Source organism: Struthio camelus, chromosome 1 (assembly GCF_040807025.1).
Source record: "Struthio camelus isolate bStrCam1 chromosome 1, bStrCam1.hap1, whole genome shotgun sequence".
NCBI classification, from domain to species: domain Eukaryota; kingdom Metazoa; phylum Chordata; class Aves; order Struthioniformes; family Struthionidae; genus Struthio; species Struthio camelus.
Window position 1 is genome coordinate 164201919 of NC_090942.1, and position 19942 is coordinate 164221860.

Below are 19942 nucleotides of genomic sequence, written 5' to 3' on the forward strand. Positions count from 1 at the left end.
GTGTAGCAGTGTTATAGTCCCTATCCATGGCACTTCTGGCCCATTCCGCTTAAACATCCGCAAGCTCCCTCACACACTGCTCAAAGCCAACTTTTATTTGGCTATTTGATCAAGACAGAGCCACAGTCTTTGAGCCTCGGGAGGTGAAAGATACTTTTTTTAAAACTTAAAAAATAATGCAAGCTGTTTTTCTCTTTTCCTGTGGGCAAGAGGCCTGGGAGTTGAGAAGATAAAATTTGGCAGGACTGTCTTTTATTGAAAAGTATCTCTGAATATTTCAGGGGATGTTGGTTGAGGTTTGGCTGCCTCGCAAAAGCTTGAAAATTGTAGTTTGCGTGAAAGAGTGAACGGCTACCCTTTGCCTGTGTCCAGGCAGAGTAGGCTACCATTTATCTCATCCACACGAGGAACGGCCGCATCCCCTACGGGCCGTGCCGACAGACGGAGGGTCGCACGAGCAGCGCCGTGTTACCTGCCGGAGCGCGTGTTCAGGGTGCGTGTGAGGGGCGTTTGTCTTTGCTAAGATCCTACTCTTATTAGCAAACCTGCTAGTTATTTCTGCTCCTTCTGTACTTGAACGGTGTCACGCAAGCTAACTTCATGTTCTTTACGGAGGGAATTGCATGTGGCTTCCACTCTAATTCCTTTACAAGTGATTTCTTCCTTTTTAAAGTCTCTTCATAGGGCTAATTTTGGCCACACTGTTCCATTAACCCCCCCCCCCCATCGTTCCCATTAACTTCAGTGATTGTGTCACACATGAAGCGATGTTAGGACAGGGCATGTAATCTTAATAAAGGGATGTTGCTTTTTCTCAGTGTACTTAGTACTGTTGTTTTATAACCTTTTTATAGCTTGCATAGCCTCTGAATTTATTTTAAAACTTGTTGCACATCTAAGTTGGTTAAAATCTGCAATGTTCCTTGTTTTCAGAGCGTTGCAGATTTTAAGGGTGATATGGCAATAAGACCTTTGTTCCGTGAAAGGTGGGTAACTTGTATTTTTCTTAGTATTTTCCATATTTGATCTCTCCATATCTTTAGTAAATTTAGTTAATGTTTCTCACAGCTAGTGATAAGTAGACTGGTAACAAAGTATCGTATTGCCCTTCTTTATGTTTCTACCTCCACCTCTCGTCTGGGCTAGGTATTTTGAGATTTATCTTCCTCTCCAGATCTGTTCAATTAAATTTGTCACTTCCCCCCTTCCACCCCTGCCAGGTGGGTATTCTTTGCCTTTGGTGACACCGTGTCAGCACTGGAAGAGACATTAACTTGGTATATTTGGAAATATATCCTAAATGTAAGCGTTTGGTTGCTTTTCAGTAGGCACCTGACTGAGGACTGAAGACCACAGCTACTGATTCTTAGGAGTTCTCACTAATACTAAAAGCAGTACGGTTTTCACCTTTTCTGGAAATTAGTTTTGTTTAGGTGCATCCATCTATAAGACGCAGATATGAAATCTTGGCATTTATCCATACTACTTAAAAAAAGAGAGAGAGAACAGCAATTCCCCCTGTCTCTCGGTTCTACACCAAATATTTTATTTGAGTGTGTTATGGTTATATTTTCCTCCCATCTATCTAGATTGTTTTCTGCCATAAACTACAGTGTGTCTATGATACGCCTTTCTTGAGCACCTATAACCTACTGCTTTTCCCTACTCAGGTGTGTGTACATACCAGCCTATTACATGAGCAGGTTCAGTATTCAATACCACATTAAAGAAGAGAAGGCAGGTTTATTGAATCTGAGAAACTCGAGAATTAAGGCTAAATGCACTCTCTCAGCTCTGCTTCCTCAAGTATATGTTGGCCTTACTTTGTTAGATATGCTCTATAAGGCAAAGCTAGAATTTCCTGATGCACCATGTTACTGCAGGTAAAAATGGCACCAGTGTGTGGTTGTAATGAAGAACTGGGCTTCGCCTGGACCCACAGGCAAGGTACCATCAGGATGGCTGGAGGCTAAGTCATCTGCAGAGAGTGGCCAGAGCGCCTAATTCATGTGTGGCAATGACTTCAGCCAATAGCTTGCATGTAGTCCTTTCCCTGTCACAGAAGTTACCATAAGGTAATTTCAGCTCCCTGTGGTGGGAACCGTGGCCTGGACCAGCACATACTGCAGCTTTGCATTGAACGGGTGAGAACGGGAAGTGGACATGACACCAAACCTTGCAGGCTGCTGCCCAGAAGATGCTCCTGATCGATTTGGTCTCCAAAGCCATACAGTTGTACAGGGCAGCACAGTCAGAGTAAACAAGCAATTGATAGGAGACATTGGTGGAAAATATGAGGCATCCTTGGAGAACAAGGAGAGAAGTCTCTCTTCAGGAGATGAGACAGACTCTTTCATACTCCAAATGCTATCTACCATATTCAGACTTACCATCTAGTTCACATGACGACTGTCTTTCATTGGGTTGCCTTTCACTGAACATTACTTTTCATTAGTAATGAGTCAATTTAGGAGCATCAGACTCATTCTACAGATGGAATTTGTTCTCACCTGAAAGAATAACATCACTCAGGATCGTTTTGTGCTCAGATAAGGTCCAGAAAAGTGCTTCAGCATAGGATTGAGATGTGATTAATGTGCCCAAATTGGAAAAAAAAAAAAAAGTTATGCAGAAAAGCTCTACATAGTAACTCCGAACACATTATACGCTTCTCCTGGGGTCTCCAGTGTCCATACCCTTGAGCATGTCTATTGCATGGCAAGAGCATCTAGCGCTGCACAAAAACGTAGTCATAGTGCTGGGAGACCAGACTCCCAGCTGCCTAAACAGATCCAGTTGCAGTCCCAGCCACGGGCTTGCAGGCTGCAGGGAGTCCATCAGTTCTGCTCAGTTTCCTTGTAAGCATTTTCCTCCGTTTCTGTGAAGCAGCCCTCCATGGCCGGGCACCTAGTCTCACCGACTGCAAAACCTACTCAGGAGGCAGTGAGGTGCCTTTCTGCATCTCACCAGGGCTGCCACAGCAGCGCTGTACACAGCCGCACAGCAGCCAGCTCGCCCGGCAGCAGCTGCCAGCGTGGATATCCAAAACCCATACCCGGGTGGGGAGCAGGGAACGTAAAGCATTTCTCTTCGGCTCACCGAGTGCTGCGTCACCCTCGAGGTCACCGACTGGTGGAAGGAGAGGAATCCCTGTCTCCTCAGAAAACTCCCCACCCAGTGAGGAACCTTTTTGAAGTAGGCTCCTCCTTTTGCCTTACTGGATTTCGCAGGAGGCTTCGTAGATGCGGTTTGGGGATTTAACCATTTTTAAGGTACCATGAATTAGAAGCCTTTGACAAAACTTGTGAGAGAGAACATTTGATCTCTCCATCTTGTAATATATTCCAAGCTCTATTATTGTACTATTAAAAACCGGAGATACACAGAGACAGTTGTTGTCTTTTCCCCATGTACGATGTGCTGCTTTTGCATCATATAGGTATTTTCATCTTTTCCTTTATCCTTTTCTAATAGCTGACAAGGGGAGAGGGAACGTGATTAAAAAGTAAAACATGCAGTCAACTAGGAAATTTAATTGCATGCACATATAAACAGAGCTGAGGAAGAGGCAAACGCCTCTTTCTCTGCCCTTACTCATAGATAATGCTCCATTATACTTCAAAAATATCTCAGGATACTCTGATGCTATGACTGGAGCTACTTTTCTATTAGATATGGAAAAAGGGCTAGACAGAGTTGAATGATGATACAGGAAGTGATGAAAAATTGCAGTTAAAAATATGACAGTACTTCAGCTATGGAGCACGCAAGTATAAAAATCCATACTGAAAAGCTGTGCTAACTGCTTTTTGCTCAAGACATTGAATCTTAACAAAAGAAACTAGAGAAGGCAGAAAACTATTTTTAATTTAAGAATTGGTTAAAGCCAGCTTCCTAGAGGGATGTGGCCACAGACCATCTGAGACAAGTTTGTCGAGTAATATGAATTTTCATGGTTTGTGGAAAAAATTGTCTTGGCAATAGTTCTTTACTTAGTTTTAGATTGGCAGTTCAGGATGTTTCTTTAGAAAGAGAAAGATTCCTACAACCACATTCTGATACCCTTTCTCTTATGTTGGTACCAATGATAACTGCCAGATGTTGTCCGTCCTGGACAGAAGTACCATTCACACTGCCGGTCTGCTCCAGGCTTGCTGCTGCCCTTCCTGCTGCCACAGAGCTTTCTTGGGCAAGTTGTGAGCCAGGATTTAGTCCTGGTTTAAGGGTGAGAAATCATGGGGCAATTCCGAGTCCCAGATTCACCAGAAAAATAAGTTTTGTTTTTGTTTGGTTTGGTTTATTTTATTTTTTACTCACAACTGTGCTGAGCATTCCTCTGCCTTGACCCTCACTTTCTTAGAAAATAAGGGTTAGAGAGAAAACTGGGTTTAACCTCCCTCTAAGAGGGCTCCACTGCAGCCACATGCCTCAGGTGTACTGCAGTAGGGAGAATAAACTGATTCCTCACAGCTGGGCCAGCTTTGCTGTCCTGGAAATCCTAAGTCAAGAACAAGATATAGCCACCTTCCTTCTGACCAGAAAGAGATGGCAAAGTTCTTCCCAGCCTGCCCTGGCCTGTATAACTGGTGTATAGTTTCAGATGAAGAAGGCTTAACTTAACCTGAAATATGTACCTAGAAGCCATTTTAAAAATAACTGTTTCCTCCCCCCACCCAAGCATACTTCATCTATTTTTCTATATATGGAGCACCTTTATTTATTCTCCTGAAATTGTTCGTGCTGCTGTGACTAGTATTCTGGCTGTGCTCAGGGTCTCTACACGGCTGCGGAGAACATACCTGAAAATAGCAAAGTTCCGTAACTTTGAATTAGGCTATAACTAACAGAGCACTGTTAATGGTCATTTTATGCAAGCAATTCCCACCAGAATCAGGGGAGTTTCATGTTAGTTTTTGATAGGACAGTGAAGCCTTTTTTTCCCTAGTTTATGTCTGAGCCAAGAGTTAAATATGATATGATCTCTATAGGTGGATTAGAATCTAAATCGAAATGCTGTAGCTGGGGCAAGTTTGTACTTACCCATCTTTGGAGATGGGGAAAGATCTTGCAAATTTTGCTGTAATAATGCTTGGAGCTGGCTGACCTTTAAATGCTTAATCTTGTGACCTTTATGATGCATTAATGTGTTCAACATATTTACCTAAACTTTTAAGGAAAAGACATTTCAAATTATGTGTGGAGGGGAGAAGGAAAGGAAAGAAATCTGGAACCAATAATCTTGTGGAGCTTGTAAATTCCTTCTTTCGAAGTTATTCATCCTAAAGAGGATACAAGCTCTGCTTCTTAGAAACAAAAATGCAGACTGATGAATGGAGACGCTTAATGAGCATAATATATCTGGAGGCTTCAGACCGAGGACTACCTAGCTAAGTATCTGCCTTTCCAGTCCAACCTGTTAAATTTATTTCTCCAAAATACTGCAAAATGATCTAAGTTAATGTAGCTGAGTAGAAATCTGACTGGAAGACACTGGCCTTCAATGCAGATTATGTCCATGTTAATTCCGCCCTCCTTCAGAAAAAAAAAAGTTTTATAGTCTGAGAAGTTTATTCTATGTGGAAATAGATTTTTTTATATAACTGCCACCACTTCAAAAGTGGATGAAAGAACATTGTAAAAAAACTTAGGAAAATCATTTAAAGGCAAAAACCACAGAGAGGAAATTTCAAGCCACAGAATTTTTTTTTTTAGAAAATTGTGATCACGTGAAAACAGGAAAGAAGATGATTAAATTGCAAATATTTGGCAACTTTAAGCACAATAGACATCAGCAATCATTTGCTGCTGCGTTTACTGTATAAACCATACGTGCACAAGCCAAGCATACACAGCACATGGCAGATTTCAGGCACAAGTGAGGTTATACGTGCATTCCCTTATGATTCATAAAAATGTGTGTTTTCTCATTAATGTTCTAAAAAGCCTGTGAAATATGAAGACTGTGGGATTGAGACTACAGACCTTCAGACTGAAATATTATATCAGTAAAACAAGATAATCCGCCCTACTGTTCCTGCATCCCGTATCCTATAGGAAGTGTCTTCGGATACCCATGAAGTCCTGGGCAGTATGTTGGGGTCTCCTGTTTGACTTTAAAGCAGTAGAGCCAGAGGACGCAATGCAATAAATCCGAGGGAGCTGAAATAACTTGGTAGCTCTACCAAAGGCTGATAATTTCACATTGTTCTGCACAAACTGGAGAGGGTGTAACGCTGCACACGCATTGCACAGAAAGACCGGCAATCTGCATGCCTGTCTGACTGTGCTCCTGCTGGAACCATCAATACAGTCTTGAGCACTTCTCTCCTCTACCCGGATCCATGAAGTGCATCTAGAGTTGGTTATCTAGGATGTCAGTGTTTTGTAATGTTTTAAATAAATGTCTAAAATCAGCTTTTTTAACTTAGAAACAGTCAAATTTAAGATGCCAGAAAGGAAATATTGGAAATTCTTGCAAATTTAGGGGGGAAAAAAATGTTCCAATAGGTCCCACAGCAGCTGATATTTTTGAAGTTAACTGGGGGGGGGGGGGGTGTTGACCCAGCCCAGCGGCTTCATGGGATTTACCTGCTTGTGTCAGTGGCGATGGGTCTACGTTATTTCAGTGCAGGAGGTCTGCTGATTTTCCGTGACAGGTCGTCTCTGCTCCTGAGAGAGGACTGAGTGGCACGCTATAAACTTTTCTGGATTTCCAGGGGGAAACCCTGCCCGGGAAAACAGACTTCTGCGGGACCAGCACAGTGTGATGCTGTCAGAGGAAGCGCTGTTCATTGTATCCTTTTATTTAGGGGACACTCAAACTAAGATACCCAAAGGATCCCCAGGGAATGAATGGTGGCAGTACTGGCAGAAAAAAAAAGGCCGGACATCCACACGCTGCCCCCACCTTCTCTGCAAGCAAAAGTTAAACATTTCTCCAACTAAAGCTTCAGGCAATCTTAGGCAGGGAGAAAATGATCTAGCTGGAATTTGGTTATCTCCTCAACGCTGTGAAAAATGCTGTGAATCAAGAAAGGAAAAGAAGAAGATACAGTACAGATGCAAAACTCCAAAGAGCCGTCGGGTGTGCGAGGGCCAAACAACAGCCTGGCACTGGGGCCACGCTGCTCTGCAGAGTGCAGTACCCAAGAGCCCCGAGGAAGATGACTGGGTGCTACTCCGTCTTCCTCTGTCCCAGAGCTGGCACCTGATTTCAACCCTCAGAGTGGGTAGGAACACTTTGGGATCATGCAGGCTAATTTAGTAATGAGAAAATTCTAGTCCTAATGAGGAAAGAGTAGTAAAAGTCAGACTAATGCAAGAGGATATATTGAATATTGCCATGTTTTACCTAATCTACTGCAATTAACTGTAGATTACAGTTTTCTACTACTGCCAGATCAAACCCATCTAGGTTCATAGACCAACCTAGCCTCCATATGCCACTGATTTCAGAGCACAGTGAATGTTTCAGAGCCAGTGAATGTTTGCTTTTGTTTGAAACCATTTTATATGTCCCCTCGTAACTCCTTGAAAACAAATTCAGGTCTGACCATTGGTTTTAAGGTAAAGTATGAGCATGAGTTTTCAATATCCATCTTCAATTTTGCGCTTTGGGCTTTAATTCCCAAATTGTACGTTGGCAGTTGCAGCCGATAATGACTATAGAATTTTGTACTATATTAACTGTAGTAAGCTGAAATCTAATACCTCTCAAAATACAGTCTATCCTGAGTGTTATAAAAATAAAGCAAATGTTTCTGAATGGAGCCCAGCAGCTGTCCCCTAATTACTTTAAGTTTCAATATAGAAACTATGTTGAGTGACAAGTCAATTTATTTGCATGCTGGAAAAGTTCATGCTCTAGACATGTTTATATGATAACAACTTCAGGCATATGCTTTTTATTTTTCCCAAAGAGACGTATGAATTTTTTTCTAGAGGAGCAGAGTAGGTTTTCTGCTCATATACTGCAGTCAGCATACACTTTCCCTTATTTATAGTTTCGTGGGTTCAAATACACTGTTCTTGGAAGATGTTGGATTGACAGTCCTGCAAGATTTCCCAGCCTGCCCTCCTATTCTCCTTAATCCTGACCCGGAGAAATCACCTCCTGAGGAGAGAAGACAGGTCGCTTTTTATGCCCAGTCAGTACTTGGCCTCTTTGCTGGAGGCTGCCTGCACAGCTAGCAGGTAGCACCACTTCTCATGGTGACGGGGACCTCTCCTGTGATTTGGACACCTGCTTGGGGAAGCTCCTTTAAGACTTATCCTTGCTCATGAGGAGTAATATGTTGATACCATAGATACAGAGGTGTAAAATTCAGTTTCCCTCTGCACACTAGGAATGAGGCTATGTCTCAAAGGCAGTCTTGCACAGATTCTAATTAATCTTATAAAACTCAGTGTTTTATGTGGATTTCTAAAAGAGCTCGAATGTCCTTATTTTATAAAAATATTTCCATTTTACTAAGATATATCCTGAAACCAAAAGTTGATTGTCTGCTTCTTTGCTAAACTCCAAGTCTCTTCCACAATGATGACATTCAAGCATCCAGCTTTAAAGTCATTGTTTTTGTAGAAGAAACTGTCTCACAGATGTACCTAATCCCAATACATAACTTGGGGCTAGAATTTGGCGGGAGGGAGGAGTCTTTGTAAAATCCAGCCTTAAAAAGATGCAGAAATACCTTCTGGAAATAAATGGAAATTGAATGTTGTGATCTCTCCTGGATCTTTCCCCGTGAGATTTTGGAAACTCAGTTCCCGAGCCATGGAGTGTGGCCCTTGCCTTGGCAGCAGTTCAAATCAGTTGAAAGAAACCTAGGGGTTTCATTTCGCCTAGCTCGCCCGAGAGACAACTCTCTAATCCGTGTGGAGGCTGGATATAAAGAATGTAGGCATGCAGTGACGAAAGGTGCCTACGGGCAACAAAGGGCAAGAAATCAGGATGGGTCAGCTGAGCAAACATCAAAGACTCTCAAATAACAAACAGAAAGGTAAATATTCCCAAGCAAATAGGATATGCCCATAACTCTACTGAGATTTCATAGAAACCATTCTTTGAAAACATTTCCACTGAGGTGTCTCTATTTGTCTTTCCCATTCTGGAATATTGAATTAAAACAGTCTGTTTGCTCTGAAAGTTCATCTGTTCTGTTACTCTTTCCCCGCTGCAGCCTCTTGACATCACAATTATCTCTTCAGCAACTCATGATAACATCACAGATGTTTGTGGTGTCCATCTGGATATTTCTGACGCACCCCACCATGAGAGTTGCTGAGCAAAATACATGCAGGTACGGAGGATAAAAGGTGTTTATTCGCAGAGGGCCTGCACAAGGTCTAGCAATTATTTAAAATCCACTTAAACCCTGTGAAGTAAAGAAAGAATATATTTAAGGATTATTATTCAAGGGTTTTAAAGGAATTTATTGCAAAGACAAAAACGCCTACGTGTCTTCCACTGCTTCGGCTCTTGCAGAATGGGGATGAAGGATGCATCCCCAAAGTTGCAGGATGAATGCACCCATTAATTTAAATGGTCAAGCCCATAACTTGGGTTGAAAACAGAATTTTTGCTGCTTCTTTCTCTCACATAGGTTCCAATATTCTTTGGTAATAATAAAACCACCGCAAGTTGCACATGATATAATCACTGCTTAAGGTAATTGGATGGTCTTTTGGGTAGCTCAGTGTCACACTTAGGCAGTAATGTCTCTGGTGATGTTTATTTGGGAGTTGATCTTTTTGGCTGCATAAAAACCTCCCCAAAGCTAATGCAGATACTTTATATCTGGCATAGCTTGTGGAATGAATGAATTTTGCTGGACAATAAATCTCTTCTGTTAACAGCTGTAGCGAAAGGAGGCTGCCAAAATTTCGCATTGCAGTCTATGATTTCAGGCTAGGATACAGCAGCTTTCTGGAAGCTTGGTGGGACGATAAAAGATGTGCTAAATATACAATCCGATGTAATGCAACTAAAATATTTGAGATTTTACTGGTGATGGGTGGGTTGTTTTACTTGGGAAGCAAGAACCTGGTGCTGATGTTCTCTCTTACCTCTGCCTCACCTTCCACCTCTTCTACCTATAACTTCCTTCATTGAAAAGAAAACATTGCCAGTGCATAGAAGAACAAACTGATCCTTCTATGTAGTTGTTCCAATACCAGGTTACCGTTACATTTCATTGTACCTTTGTGCAGTGGCACATTGGTCTTTAAACCTTACTTACTGAGCAGATATGAGGTTGAGCGGCTATTTCAGTACGCAAGCGGCTGTGCGGAGCAGGGAGCACTTCTCGCAGCCACCTGCCCGTGAGGCCAGAGCCGCGTCGCTGGCTTTGGCCGTGGAAACAAAAATTAAACGGTATTAATGTGCAAGGGCTCAGGAGCGTTATCCATCCCCTAAAAAAGAAACAGCGGGACAAAGGCAGCTTCCTCCCCGTTGCTGCCCGCTTCCCGGCGCAGCGCAAGGCTCTGCCTGTGCAGCAGCCCCAGCCTCCGGGGGGCGGCAGGGGAGGAGGCTCCTTCCCCCCCTCCCCCGCGCCTCCCCGACGTGCAGGGGCCGCTGCCGGCTGCGCGGGGCGCGGGGCCTCCGCGGATCTCGGCGTCTCCTCGCGGGCGGCAGCCGTCGGGGCTCCGCTTCCCCCCCCCCCCCGCCGCCGGCCGCTCTCTCTGCGCCTCACCCAGCAGCCGCGGTGAAGGCTGCCACAGGACAAATATACACATCCACGTACGCACATACATATAGCTACATATTTTAAATAAAAAAATAAATAAATAAAATAAATATAAATATGTAAATGCCCATATATGGAAAAAAAAAATGTTCTGTTTCCGCGTGGTCCCGGGTTCCCGCTGCCGGGCCGGCCTCTCAGCCTGGCTGTGCACCCGCAGGGGAGGCTAAGCCCTACCCCGGGGCACTTGTCGCCCAAGAGGTCCCCTGCGTGCTTCTGCACGCGGCATTTGCCAGCGTCTCCCCCACGCACGGGCTCTCTCCGCGTGGGAACCGCCGTCCGCGCAAAACTCGCACCTTGATGTGCCACCGCCGGGACACGGGGAGCCGCCAGCCGCCCCCGGACGGGAGCTCCCCCAAGTCTCTTTCCCGCTCCTTCTTCCGACGGCGAGGACGGGACCCCGCACGGGTGGCGGCGGGAGCCGGCGCTCCGCGCAGCTGCCCAGCGCCGGGCGGGGGGGGGGGGTGGCGGAGAGGCCGGGGGCGGTACCTGGCTGCCCCCCGCCTGCCCCCTGCGCACCCGGCTCAGCCCCCAAAGCCCGGGGGCCGCCGCTCACGTCGGTCGGGCTGCAAAGAGCTGGAGGGGGCGGGCGGAGGGGGGTGAGCCGGGAGGGGGCTGCCCGAGAGCTGGGCCCCGGTGGGCGCATTTCACAACGCGGGGGCGCAGTTTGTATGTGTGTGTGCGCGCCCTCCCCGCACCCCCCTCAAACCCATTGAAGCCCGACGGGCGGGCACCAACCGCCCCGAAAGCGGAGAGAAACGTGTCGCCCCCCCCCACGCCGGGGGATGCTCAAAGGACGCGGATGGCAGCGCGCAGCGTTGTGTGCGTTTGCCGAAAGCCGGGGCCGCCGGCGGTGGGGAAACGCGGGCCGAGACGCCTCGGTGCCCTCTAGCAGGAGCGAGCTCAGACAGGCATCCCGCGGCCTTGCACGGATTTTATTTCTTCGTCTCGCCTGGCAATAAAATCCAAGGCGGCGCGCCGCACCGTTGGGAAGGAGGCTCTCTTTCCGCGGGATGTGAAAAGCAGCGGACGGGCAGGGTGGCCGGGCCGGTGTCGCGGCAAGGAGAGGCGCGCAGCGCGGCGCGGCGGCCGCCGAGGCGGTGTGCACTCTGCGCCCCTCACCGCGGAGCCTGAGCGCCCTGCGGGGCAGCCTCCGCCACCCCGCCGGCCTCGCAGGGAAGGCACCGGCATGCCAGGGTGCGTGCGCTTCTCAACCCGCTGCGAGCCGCTACCTTCCCAGGGGAAAACACTGACGAATAAAATAAAATTGTAAAAAAATAAAAATAAAATAAAATAAAATAAAATAAAATAAAATAAAATAAAATAAAATTAAATTAAATTAAATTAAATTAAATTAAATTAAATTAAATAAACCAAACCAAAACAAAACAAAACAAGGAAAGACAGAAATACGGGTGCCCCGAGAAATTAAGCGGGACAAAACTGTTTTAATCGGGTTTCTAAGGCAATAGCCCTCTCTTTCATCACTCGCCCAAAGAACGCCGAAAGAAGGGACCTTTAGCGCCAGCGAAAGCGGAAAGGAGGAAATGCTAGTAAAATCGTCTTAAATCAGTGGAGCACCACTTGAACTTGCGTTCCCATTGTTTCAGTGAATCATCAGTGTTTTTGATTAAACACAGCTACCCCTCTCTGCTAAAACATCGCATAAAAGGGTTAGGTTTCTACTTCTGTGGAGGCAGCTGGCGCTGCTCGGCCGTTGTGTTTGAGCAACAGACTGTTCAGCGGCAGCGAGAAGTAGCTCCGCGCACGCTTAATAGACCTGGGCGAACAATGCACCTTGAAAAGGAGCACTTGGGGGCATTGTGTGCTAGTTCCCTACAAACCCATTAAAGGCAAAATAGCGCCCAGGAGGTCTCAGCAAACGCGCCGGGGCTGCGCGGGCCCGGGAGCTGCCCTTGGAGGGGCAAAGGCGGGCCATATATTCCTGCAGGGACCTTCCCGCACCGGGTGCCTTTTCTACCGTGTCCCCAAAGGCGACACCTGGCCACGGCAGGGCGGACACGCGTGGCGAAGGGAGAGCTAAGCATCCCCACCTCCCCGCCCGGCCGGCCTTTTTTGACACCTCCAGGGTGTAATTTCCGCGGTGAAGCCCCGGGGGAGGCGGGTTGCCCCGCACGGGGGTGCCAGGATGCGACCCCGACGGGGAGGGCCAGGTGGACACAGCGCCTGCAGCGAGCACCGGCCGCGGGCTGCGGAGCGGGCAGCGCTCGCCCCCGGCCTGCCCAAAGCCCGGAGCGGCGTGCAGGGCCCGTCCCCCGACGGGGTGCGCAGGCAGCAGGCTCACGTCGGGCCAGCCCCTGGGCTACCCTGTCGGAGATGGGGGCGGGAGGGGGGCCGGGCGGCCCTGGGCCAGGGGGCTGCGGCGCACGCCCCGTCGGGGGCTGTCGGGGCATTGCTCTTTTGGCCTGGGGGTGCCTTGCCCCCGGCACGGCCCGGGGCGCCCCGCGAGGGGTAAACCGCGTTAGCAAGAGGGTGCGGGCGGCCGCGGCAGCCGCCACCCGCGCAGCGGGCTCTGCGCCACTACCTTTGTTGTCTTTGCCAAAGCCCGGACTTTTATTTAAGAGCTGGAAACGAGAGCCTAAGCCCCTTTTTTTTGGGGGGGGGGGGAAGGGGAAGGGAGGTTGGAGGAGGGGAGGGACCCTCAGGCCTCCGCCCTGTATGGGTTTTATTTTGTCCAAACTGGGGGAACACCTGCGCCCTGGGCGCTCCTCGCTGCACCTCCTGGCGGTGCTGCCAGCCGCGCCCCGCGGTGCGCCCGGGCGCGCAGCGAGCGCGCAGGCACCGCGCGGGAACGGTCCCCGCGACGGGCGGGCAGCGAGCGCGCCCATCGGCAGCGCGGCGGGGACCCACGGCTCGGGCTCGTAAAAACAAAAAAAAAAAAGTAATAAAGCCCCGATTTCAGTTAATTCCCACACGGACTAGCTCTGCGGTGGCGCAAGCTGTCATTCCTGCCCTAACTTTGAGGCGCACGTCGGGCTGCCATCTCAGGTGATCAAAGAGCGGGATGATTTTCCTAGCTGGGGCTGGGGGAGAGCCCCGGGGATTTGGGGACCTGCAGTAGCCCCGGGGCAGGCGCTGACCCTGCTCCCGCCCCGGGAGCTGCGGGCTCGCCGCCTCCCATCGCCCAGCGCTGCGGGGCCGTTTGGATCGGAAATGTTTTGGGGGTTAGGTGGGATGGTGACAGAGGGATTTGATCTATTTCCTAAAGCGAATGATCCTTTATTTTGCTTTTCCTTTCCTTTTTTTTCTTTCCCCCCAAAAAAGTCTTTTTCGAATATATTCGTAACAAAGATAAATACATGAGAGAAAGTAGGTCCCGGTCCCGATGCCTAAAATATCCCTCTGGGGAGGTGGGGACAAGAGAAAAAACAGAGATGAGCAAAGCGAGCTCTACAGGGGAGCCCACCCCTAGGCAAAAGCCGGGAGGGGAAGGACAAAGGGCTGCAGCGAAGCCCCCCTTGAGAGCCCGGGGGTCACTGGAGAAGCAGGCAGTAGGTTACTGGGAAGAGCGGAAAGTAAAATCCACCCTTGCCTTTATTTAAAAAAAAAATAGGGAGAGAGCTTTGAAGTGTCTGTGCAGCTAATCAGAGCAAGGAAGATTTTAAAATGCGGGTTTTCTGTGTATAAATGACTTGGAAGTGGGGTCACCCGTGGGAAGCTCTCCCTCCCAGTAGCCCCCCGCACCCTTCCCGACTCCCTCTCCGCACCCCAAAAAGTGCCGAGGAGTCTAAAATCTGCCTCATCCCGCCGGGCACCTCCACGGAGCAGGCCTGCACGTTGAACTATAATTCCGGGATTCCCTTTTGTAAGCTATTAAGCAGAATATTGAAAACATTTTCTTTACGGTGCCTGTTCTAGCCTTGTAGCGCTGGCATTAAACAAATAGGAAAAGTGTGTTAAAGGGAGGTTATGATTACGGCATCTTGGCCTGACATTCCCACATATAATTAAAAACATAGCTACAATAATGCATAAATAAGTAACAGCAAACAGAAGTATCCGTTCCTGTTCCAGTCGAAATCAACTGTTTTGGTTCTGTCATTATATTATTTTACTAAAGCGGTCTAGGTACCTCCATCCCATTTTTTTTTTACTGGAAGAGATAGCAAGGAAGGCAAGGATGCATTTTATTTTTCTTTTAAATCCATGTTTAGTTTTAATTTTCCTGTATTTTAAAATAAACACGTTGGCTGAAACATGTTTGATCTTTGCAAGAAGGAAGTCTATATTGTAAAGGAATGTGCAGCAGTTTGGTATGAAAATGGGGTTGTGACTCACAGCTGCAGGCAGAAAAAAAGGTGTTGTGGTGTCAGCCAGAGGTGTTCAGTCTAATAACTCAAGCTGTAAACTGTATCCTCTAAAATTACTTACATAGTAAATCACTCAGGGGTTAAAAAATAGACTGGAAAGTGTAAGGGAGAAAAAATGTTTTAGAAGTTCCCTTCATGAAAATTATTTGTAATGACGGGAATTAGGAGTTTAATATCTCCCTCATTTTCTTAAATGTCAGCCTGATATAGCTAATTGCCCCTATGCAGTCGATAGCGCTTACTATAGGTCGTCCGCTAAGTAACAGAAACTTGAAACGTATGTTTGGGGATGGCTATTTCATTGACTGCTTTACCAGATTTACAGCTAATTTAGACAATCTCAAAGGGCAAAATTTTTTCAAGAGGCAGCCGGGACAGCGAGTGATTATTAACAATTACCATCATCCTGACAAAAAAAAAAAAAAACCTTCCGAAAACAACCTCTTTCGACTCGCTTTCCAGTCTCTCCCGCACAGAGGGGAGAAAGTCCCTTTGAAATGCCTCTCTCCCCGAGATAACGGCATTTTTTCCAACTGTCATTTCCTACTGGAGGTGTATCTGGTCTCGAAGCAGTTGGGAAAGTGGGGGAGCCTTTGAACACAGAGCTCGCTCCTAGCTTAGCTGATTGCTTTGCTGCCCGGTCCGAGGAGGAGAAAAACAAGTCAGCTGTAGTCTGCAGCATTATGCTGCAAAGGAATGAAGTGAGTAACGAAACAGAAACCCGAAAGGAGGATCCCAGGTCGAGGTGCTGCTTTTCATAAGAGCTTTCCTCGTTTTAAGTAGTAGCGAGTCCGGCAGTGTCCGTCGCTGCACTGTGTAATGGAAATGAGTGGCAGGCAATGGCTTTCGTGGGCTTGCGCGTTCGCTGCTCGGGAAAGTAAGTTGCCGCAAAGATTTTCAACGAGAGAGGGAGAGCTAGTCTGTGCTTAGAAAAAATAAATGGAATTAAATGAAATGAAATGAAGGAAAAGAAAAAAAAGAAAAAAAAAAGAAAACGGGAAAGGATTGCCCTACCGAGGTCAGCAATAAATGCTTGCGGTGGAAACAAGAAGTCAACAACAATTAAAATCTGGAAGCTGCGTTCATTAGTATTCAGGACATAGGATCTAGCTTTTATGTTTATCTTTCTCCACGGATCAATATTGTAGCAGCATGTGCCGAGAACGAGCAGAAATCTGGCCACTGCATGTGGCTGACCTTTCCCTCTCTCCCTACAGGTCAGATCGTCTTCATCAAAACAGGTCAGATCATCTTCATAACTATCATCACCTAATGCAGCCACTGCCACGGCTCTCATTAAAACCAGTATTTAATCTAGGGGCTGTGACTAAGAATCAAAGGAGAAAGGCTGTTTGCCCACACAGAGGAATTAGTGCTCTAGTTAAAAAAAAAAAAAAAAGTTGGAATGAAAATTGCTCTTTCTCCCCCCCCGCCTCACGACGCAGAAAAACGCCTTAAATCGAGATCCAGACCAAACCCATAACACGCACACACCCCGTCTCCTGCGGGGGCTCCGCGGCCACGGTGACGGGCACCGGCACGGGGCTGGCTCCGTCGCCCCCCCGGGACGGGCCGCGGCCACCCACGCACCGGGGGACCAGGGCGAGGCCGGGCGCCCCACACGGCCCATCGGGGCTGCGCGGCCGCGGCATCGGGGGGGTGTGGGCTGTGGGGGGGGGGAGGTGACATCCGCCCGGTTATGAACGGGCGCACGAGTGACTTCGTATTTCCCCCCTCTCCAAGCGCTGCTGCTGATTCTTCTCTTTTTAGCACCAAAAGCCTGCCCTTCCCCTCTAGGAAGCAGCGGCTGGCTGCCGCCCGCGGCGTGGCAGCGCGGCGTGGGGGCCGCCCGCGGGGAGCGCTCGCTCCGCGCCGCGCCGCGTCCGGCCGCTGGGAAGCGCGGAGCGCGGCCGTGAAATTCCCCACCGAGGGCGTCATTAAAAAGCGATCGGGGCCGCCGCCGAGGCGCGGGGTAACCTGTTATTGTGCGCTGCCCGGCGCGGAAGTCGCATCGCCAGCACGTTTTGTGCTGCGCTTCCTCTCCTCGGGACAACAGTGCAGCCGCGGCTTTGAAGTGTTATTAAATAAAGACATGAAACCTCTGGCAAAGCTCCCCTCTCCCCCCACCCCTTCTCCGCTCTTCTTCATCTTCTTCTCCTCTTTTTTTTTTTTTTTTCCTTCCTTTTTCCCCCAAGTATTCAAGGCGGGCAGAGAAACCTTCCAGCCTGATCGGGGCCAGGGAGAAGGGAGGAAAACCTAAAGCGCTTGGGAGGAATCGAGGTTTCGGAGGGAGGGGGGTCACCGTGCCCTGCAGGGTGGGACAATAGTTGTTGCTTGCTCCGCTGGTAAAGTGAGGTTCCCTCCGCAGCCGTCTGGCTCGGGCAGGGGGGAGGGGGGAGAAAGCAAGCGAGAAAGAGAGAAAAAAAGAATTGGAGGGGGGGGGAGGCGACCCACGAGATTAAAGAAAAATAAAAATAAAAACAAACCCAACCATGCATGTAGATGAAAAATATACGTACCTCGCTGTGTCCGGGAGCACGTCTAGTGTGCACGCGTGGCCGGGGAGAGGTTTGGGTTAGCTTGTTATGTCTTCATACGGGGCAGGAAACGTGTACGAGTTTCTGAAAACAAAGGGGAAACTTAAAAGGCTCTTCGGGGTTTGGGCAGGTCTGCGCGGAGCTGCGCCGGGCCGCCTGCCTGCAGCCCCGGCCGCTGCCCCTCGCTGCCGGCCCCGGTGCCCGTGCCGGTCCTGGGCGCGGTTGGGGCCGGGGTCGGGGCAGCCCCTCTCCCCGGCGCGCTGCTGCTCCAGGCTCGGGGTTTGGGGAGGGGGCGAGAGCCGCTGCATTTTATTTTCGTCTGGGTTGTTGTCATTTCGGTGTGCGGGGTAAGGGGTGGTAGGCTGGTGTGGCTTCGCGTGATTCTTTTCTTTTATTTCTTTTTCCCTCCTCCTCCTCCAAAAAAAAAAAAAAAGTCGCTACCTCTGCAAAGAGCAAGCGAGGAGGAAGGTGGCGTTCGGCCCGGGCCGCGGGGGCAGGTGAAGGCAGGGCACGGTGCGAGGCGGCCGGCTCCCGTCGCACTGCGGCTACGCGGGGCAGAAGCAGAACTTGTTTTATAGCCTGAGCCTGAGGTTTCTGGCTTGTGACGAGCGCCTTAGCAGAGCGGCTCCAAGTGAAACCGCTGCGTGGTTTCAGGGGGGTCTCCCGCGCAGAGTGAGGAGCGAATTTTATTATCAATAATAATAATAAAAATTAAAAGCACTGCTCGGTATCGATTTTCACCTAAAGAGTAGACTCACGCCGCTCCGGGGGAGCCGGCGGTGTGGGGATCCCGCAGTCGGACCTCGGCAGGGTGCGCGGTCCCGCTGGGAAGGGCAGCGCCCTGGGCCCCCCCTTCCCCCTCCCCCGTCACCGCCCGGCCGGGGGGCGCGCTGACCCGGCAGCCGTCGGGGCCGCGCCGTCGGGGCGTGCGGTCCGCTCCGCGGGGACGCGCCGCCCGCTGCGGCTCCGCGCTGCGGGCCACGGACTGGGGGGAGCCGGGGCAGGGTCGGGGCGACGGGGAGAGCCCCCCCGGCCGCCCTGCGGGGTTGTCCCCAGGTTGCCTTCAGGGCCGGGGCGGAGAGGTTTGGAAAGCCCCAGCTCAGGGTGAGAGACAAAGGAGGAGTGCCGGGAAGGGGGAATTTGGGGTGAAGCGAGGGGAAGGAGAGGGAGGCAACAGCAAGACAGGACGCCGGAGCTGCCAGGGCCAGGGGTCCCTCAGTCAGGGCCCCTCGGACGCAGGGCTGCGAGGCGGCCCTGGGGCTGCCCTCCCCCTCCAAGCCCCCGACCCCTAAACCCGATGAATTACAGCTCTCGGTTAAGCGTGGCAGGGACAGCGGCGGGGTCAGGGCCCGGGGGAGGCGGGCGGGGAGGGGGCTTGCGGGCTGGATGCGCCAAGACCAAGGTCAAGTTCAGGGCCAACCTGGAGATGATGGGGGGGGGGGATGGTTGCCGTGGCCACCGCGGCCGCGGCCCCTTCCGCGGGGCCCCGCCGGGCAGGGCGGCTGCGGGCTGCAGGCAGAAAGGCCTCCCGGGTGCCCCCGCCCTGGGTTTGGGGAGGGGGGGGGACAGGGCTGGCCTCACTGGGCTCGCGGAGGGGGCGGCAGAGATTTGGGTTGGGGACCTGCTTGCTCCGGGCCTGCCCGTTATCGTTAACAGCTTCGTGGGGGCCGGAGAGGATCACCTCTGAAGTGAAGCTCCCGAAAAAGCACAGCTCCAACCCGGCCGGCTGTGGGGATGGGGAGCCCCCCCGAGGGGAGGGGGGAGGGAGACCCCAGCTCTGAGCCCAGCTCCCCTGCCAAATTTCTTCGCGGCAGCCAGGAAGGCCGGAGCAAGCGGGATCCTGCCCGACGGGGCGGGGGCCGGGGCAGGTACCTGCGGGGGCCGCCACCCGGCGGGACGGAGGGGCGAGAGCCAGGGCTGCCGCGGTATATCCGGGAGCCCCCGGCCGCCCTGGGGTGGCGGGGTTTGGCGTGAGCGGCAGGCTCTGGAGAGGGACCCGCTGAGCTTACGCGGCGGGGACGGCGGTAGGACAAAGAGGGATCCTCGCAGCTGCATTTCCCACGGATCTCTCCAAGGGGCAGGCGGCATATGCCAATGATTTTAATAATTTTTTTTTTTTTTGCGTAATATTATTACAGAAGGTAAATTAGATTTTAAAAGCCATTTGATTACTCGGGGAGCCGGCATGATGCGGCGGGCACGGACGCGCTGGGAGGGGCGCGGATGCAGAGGACGCTCCCTCTCTGATCCGCATCTAAACTTTGTCGGCAGCACCGGGGAGGGGGGACTTTCCCTCCCTCCCCCCCCCCTTTCCCTGCGTTTAGGTTACCCC

The 19942-nt window shown here is 50.2% G+C and overlaps 2 long non-coding RNA genes across 2 annotated transcripts; both read right to left on the reverse strand.

Annotated features, from left to right (window-relative positions):
* Positions 1–5684: 5684 nt before the first annotated feature.
* LOC138064639 (uncharacterized) lies at positions 5685–11162 on the reverse strand. Its single transcript, XR_011137872.1, has 3 exons — positions 11039–11162; positions 10239–10410; positions 5685–9374 (listed from the first exon to the last, which is right to left on the reverse strand). It is a non-coding gene; the product is annotated as an uncharacterized lncRNA (long non-coding RNA).
* A 2482-nt stretch (positions 11163–13644) lies between these two features.
* Positions 13645–18185, reverse strand: LOC138064636 (uncharacterized). Its single transcript, XR_011137871.1, has 3 exons — positions 18052–18185; positions 17593–17694; positions 13645–15993 (listed from the first exon to the last, which is right to left on the reverse strand). It is a non-coding gene; the product is annotated as an uncharacterized lncRNA (long non-coding RNA).
* Positions 18186–19942: the final 1757 nt, after the last annotated feature.